The sequence below is a fragment of the Carica papaya genome, chromosome 3, assembly GCF_054855325.1.
Source record: "Carica papaya isolate Zhongbai chromosome 3, ASM5485532v1, whole genome shotgun sequence".
Classification (NCBI taxonomy): domain Eukaryota; kingdom Viridiplantae; phylum Streptophyta; class Magnoliopsida; order Brassicales; family Caricaceae; genus Carica; species Carica papaya.
In genome coordinates, this window is record NC_142311.1 from 16,156,578 (window position 1) to 16,162,399 (window position 5,822).

The window sequence follows — 5,822 nt, forward strand, 5'->3', positions numbered from 1 at the left end:
TTAACACATGACTGTGTGGTAACCCAATATAGAGCACACGAACATGTCTTCAATCACATGGTCCTGTCTCACTCCTCTTTAAAAATAGAAATGCTAGCTTCTTAACACATAGCTATGTGTTATGGCCATGTCTCCCATATCTTCATGTTTCAACCCTTTTTCACCCAAATCTCGCTCCAATCCACTCTAATTTGCTTCCAAGTCCCAAAATCATTCTTGAAAAGTGCCAAAAATAATCCAGCAGTATATGTTGCAAAAATCAATCAAATCAACTAAATTGAAACAATAAAATATCTATAAAATTCAATCAAAATAAATTAAAATGAAATAGAAAAATATCTATAAAATTTAATTATATCAACTCTACCACACTTGAGTTTTTGTTTGTCCTCAAGCAATCTTAAATCCATTCCACAGCAAAACCATTAATAAAATCCTCCTTATTAAGACTATTTTACCTTAGGATAACACAAAATAATATGTACAAAGGCATAATCTATGATAACCCGACTCTCCCCTAAGCTTGTCTTAAAGTATATGATATGTATGATTGTATGTGTGCATGTGATTAGAATCATAATTTAAGTTCACATACCTAGTTTCAAGCCAAACACAATAAAAATGATGAGATTCAAAGAGCCGGAGTCACTTAAGAAGAGTTGTTCTCTCAATAAAAGAAACTGAGTTTTCTAGACCCAGGAATGCTTCTCAAGCCTAAAAATATCATAAAAGGCAAGAAAATACTTTGGAAACACATTAAAATAGTCGGGTGAAGAATCGAGAGAGAAATCCCTCATGTGAGGGAGGAAATTCCTTGAGAAGACCTAATTGACCCTTTTGGGTTAATTTGTATGCCAAAACCAAAATACACAAAATTTTAGGCTCAAATTTAATTGAGGAATAGCAACAAAATTAAGGAAGAAGTATGTGGAAAAATAAAAATGTCGGTAGAAGAAAATTTAGGAGAAATGAGGCCAAACTTGACAGGCATGCACATAGAAGACATTTTTGACCTTTTAAGCCTTATCGCCATAAGTGGGGCCAATAGACTCAAATGAAGCCCAAAAGAAAACCATGTGATAGCTGTCTCTGCTTAAAGAACACATGAAGCATAAGTTTGCCCAAAAATATTAAGAATTGAGCAAGTTATGGAGTTTTGAGTGAAGGCATGTGCATCAAGTGTAGTTTTGGGCCTTACGGGTTTAGGTGGGCCTAAGGCGATCCAAAATAACTTGAATAGGGCCCAAATATAGTATGAAAGTTCCTGGAAGGATGATAAGTACGTGTGTGGTGTTTGGATAAGGATGTAATACTCTAGAATTACTTAAGGATGAAGAAAATGGAAAAAAAAAAGAGAAAAATGGATAACCTTAAGGAATTGAGGTGGCAATCTCATCATTTGTCACCTAAACCCCGCTTGGCCAACCCTTTGGGCTTCCCTCTCCTATAAATAGTGGTGAGAAGATGGGAAATGCATTTTTTAGTGAAGGCGAGCAAAGTTAGAAAGAGAAATAAGAGAGAGAGAATAGAAAAAGAGAGAAAAAGGATGCCTACCTAAGAGAATTGAGGTATTTTGAGGGAATTTGGCAGTTTTTCCTTAAGGAAATTCTGCCTAAATTGTGAGAAGAAGAGAGAGGAAGGAAGAAACCAAAAGAAAAGAGATAAAAATAGGGAGAAAGCTCATAACCAGTACAAGACCTACGAGCTTAAGGTAAGTTTTCTCCACCAATTGTATTCCGTTTCTCTTGAAATTTTGAGGTTAGTTTTTAAATATTATGAGGGATATTTTTGAGGTTAGAAATAGCTCAAAAACATCCCAGAACCTTGTCGAATATTTGAGAGAAAAAGGTTCTATATTAAGTTGAAACTCTATTGGAGTTAAGGTTGCGAGTGATATAAGGTAAGCCTGTTTAAACCTCTTTTTCTTAGAAATTAATTTCCATATGAAGAGGATATTTTTGGATTAAAAATTATCAATATTCCTAAGGGGAGAATCTGTCAAAATTTTAGTAGAAAATTGAGATAAACTAAGGGGAGACTTTACCCAATTGAAAACAAAAAATTAATGTTTTCACAAGGGGAGACTCTGCTCGCGTCAATCGAGAAATTTAAAGGTTTTATGAGGGAAAGTTTTTCTGAATTGAGTAGAGTGATTAGAGCTTGTATAAGACGGGACTCTGCCCAAATCAAGGTTGCATAGGACCCATGGTAAGTTGATATTGTGATTGCATATCATACATAGTTTTCAAGTATTTTCATCAGTATTTTCCACGTACTTTTATATATAAAGTGCAAGTGTTTGTTAAAAGTGCTATTGTGTTTTAAGTGTTATTTTGCCCATGTGTTTTGGAAAGTGATTTTAATAAGTGTGCATTAATCGTTATTGAGGTAAGTAGTACCGAAAGCACCTGCATGATGTTAGGCTTCTGTGTGCCCGAGAATAACCATTCCATTTTGGGTGCATGGAGATGTGTTAAGTGTTAAGTGTGTGCCTATGCATGTATGGTAGTAGGAAGATGTGAATGACCCTCCATAACGGTGATGTAGCATAACTCATTTTATAATATAGCCAAGTGAATATGATGATTTAGTTATCTATTATTTGCAAATATATAAGATATAGGTTTTTATTTATGTGAAAGCTATATATATTGCATGTATTGTGTTGTGTATCAAGATATCTACTTATTGGGATAATGTATCTCACTCCTTCATCATTTTTAGATCCTGCTGAGACCACTAAGGAGTAAGCTGTAATAGTAGAGAAGTCTTTTGCAAGTTATGCTCGATAAGAACTCAGGTTACTATTTTGTACTTTTGTTTTGTAATGTAAGAAAGAAAAAAAATTTTAGAACCTCGTTTTGCATGTATCTAATATACATGTATCAAAGGACGTAACGTTTCTCAACTTTTCTATTAATGAAAGCTTGTTATGTTTTATTTAACTAAGTGTAAAGTGTAGTGTGCTCCGAACATGCCCTATAAGAGAGGGGTGGTCGTGTCACAATCATCTACAGAAAATAATTTAGCAACTTCAAAATATAAACCCCATTCAATCATTCATAATATCCAAGCTTTATGACCCAAAACATAATCAAGCTCAATTAGCAAAAGAATAGGCATACATGCAACTTTATTATTTTTTTAGAACATTATTGGTTTTTCCGGAATGTCAGTCAATCTTTTTACGTGAGTGTAGACATTGGTGATATTGACCTCGGTTACTCAATTGGTCACACTTCTGAATGGCTATTAGCTCTACTCATATGTAATACCCTGCCCATCGCTGTGCTAAAATAATTTATAAACTCTATTTATACGGGCCTTTGGCTGCTTTAAACTTAATTAATTTATATTGTTTAATATTTATCATGATTCGTGATTTTGGTTCATTTTTATTTATTTAATTTTTATTTTAAATAATTTTATTTTATTTTATTTTAAATAATTTTAATTTAACTAAGTTGAATAGAAAAAAAAAATTAGAAAAAAATCAAAAAACGGCAAAATAGGAAAAATTCCAACACAAAAAATCCCGCGAGAAGTCTGCTTGTCGATTTAGGTGCTGGGCATTGTGCGCTCGTGCATGCACGCACAGTGATCGTGGGACGTGCGCACAATGCACAGGTCCCATCAGCGCGTACAGCGGGGGGTCAGGACTTGTGAGCGAGTCCTGTTGCATGCAGCTGGTCCATCCGTGAGTCACCTCGCAAGCGGACAGGCATCGCTCACTGTGCGTGCACCGTCCATGTAGCAGGCCTGCGCGAATAAGCCCTGTGCGCTTGGGGCAAGCCTGAAGTAGTCCTGCGCAGGTAGGCTATCCACTGAGCGCGCAGCAGGAGGCCTTTGCACTTGTAGGCTAGCCTGTAGGGTGCCGGCCGGGGCACTACTTCCTCAAGCAGTGCACTACTGCTGCCTTAGTCAGTGCGGTGCGGCCGCCAGTGGAGGAGGCCCTCATCCCTTATTTTTCATGCCAAATATCTTTTTCTCTTCTCTCTTCACTTGATTTTTCCCACTTTGCGTGAATTCAACTGTTCTAAAATTCTATAAATTACCTTCCCCTTTCCCTTTCTCTCCACACTTCCATTCTTTCATTTTTTAAAAGTTTAGAGAGAGAAAGAAAGATAGTAGTCAAGTGAGAGAAGAAGAGAAAGAAAGGAGAACGGTGAAGGAGAAAGTTCAAGGTTTTGGTAAGGAATCTAGTATTTCTTTCGACGTCTTAAGGAGTATTTTTAGACAAGTTAATTTAATATGATTGTGATTTTGTCTATTTGGTATGCCTCTGTGTTCAGATGAGTCGAGTTATTCCTGTTTTCAAGCACACTATGTGAATTGCAGACGCTTGACGAATTTGCATGTAATAAATATAATATGTGATCGGTAAAAGTAAAAAGTATACAAGAAAAAAAAAAGTGGAATGAAGCTCGTATGGTCCGAAGTGTATCTATATTAACATGCATATTGTATCAAGTGTCTCGTTAGACTTTTTATCTCTGAGGGGTATCTGTTCCCCTTACCCTTCGGGGTATCTATTCACTTTGTTGTTTGGGGTATCTGTTCCCTTTGCTTTTCGGGGTATCTGTTTCTCCTTCACTTATCTGGTCTGGAAAGATGTAAGAGGACCACTCCCAGTGGATGATGGTGTACCCTTTAACGAGAGTGGTGTCGCACTATCTGTAGGAGTCACTCGTGGCTAAGTAATGTCATGACTGTGGATATCTGTTAGGACCACTATGGCTGGTATGATCGTGGTCATAAATTGTACCATGGTTTGGCCAACTGGAAATGGGCCTGAGTAAATTGTCGTATCTATATCTGTATCTGATCTGGTCATTCCACTTGGGAAGTTGGAAATCTGTATCTGCCCTCAGAGATGGAAGTTGTAACGACTTCGAGAAGCATGACACGAAAACCTAAGTATTTCATGATTTATTTAGTTTTCTCTATTAGCTAACATGATGTATGTTTGATGTTCTGTGTTAACATATCGTTTTCTTAACAAATAAATATTTTTCCATAATGTGAAATAGGTAAACAAGGAAGTTAAAAGGTAAGATAAAATAATTAATTTTTGAAATCTTACGATGTTAATTTAATACTGTTTTCCTTACTGAGCGTATGGAATTCACTCTTTCCATGCCCCCGCAGATGAGGAAGAAAGTGAGGAACCGCAGGCTGACCTACCCTTGGAAGTCTATGAGGATCCCATGCATCCATAAGTCTTAGTGCATGATTGTTCCCGCACTCTAATGAGTCCAGTAGCATAGTGAAAGAAATGGCCCTTATGTTTTGTATTTTATAACCATTTATGACCTCAGTTTATGTATGTATTGGAACTCATATATATTTGTAAGGAATTTGTAACGATTTTGTTCCACTGCATAAATTTTATCATGCACTCATTATTCTGAATCTGTATCTGACATCCATTTGCCTTAATTAGCACTTAGGATGTCATAGATGGTATCAGAACAGAATTTTGGGAATCAAATCGCTTGCACTGAGACCTTATGTAGATGAACCTTTTAGAGTACCAGAAAAGAAATAAGTTCTGTTTTTAAAGATTGAACCTCCAACTCGTGTCTTCTTTTCTTTTGTAGGAATGACGCGAGGAAGACTATCCGTAGAGTGTACTGAGTGAGATGAAGCCCCAGATCATCCGACTGGGGCTGAATTTGTAAAAAATTTTCAAGCCATCCAAGGATTAACTATAGTCGTAGGACCGAACTAGGCCAACCCTTGTCCACCTCCTGCCGCTGAATTCTGAAACACAGATCGGTATATTTCCACAATATAGTAGAGTTTAGGAAACTTAACCCCCC

General features: G+C 36.6%; 1 long non-coding RNA gene across 1 annotated transcript; it reads left to right on the forward strand.

Moving 5' to 3' along the window:
• Positions 1-1,498: 1,498 nt before the first annotated feature.
• Positions 1,499-5,565, forward strand: LOC148266755 (uncharacterized). Its single transcript, XR_015817487.1, has 3 exons — positions 1,499-1,711; positions 2,725-2,800; positions 5,149-5,565. It is a non-coding gene; the product is annotated as an uncharacterized LOC148266755 (long non-coding RNA).
• The last annotated feature ends 257 nt before the right edge of the window (positions 5,566-5,822 follow it).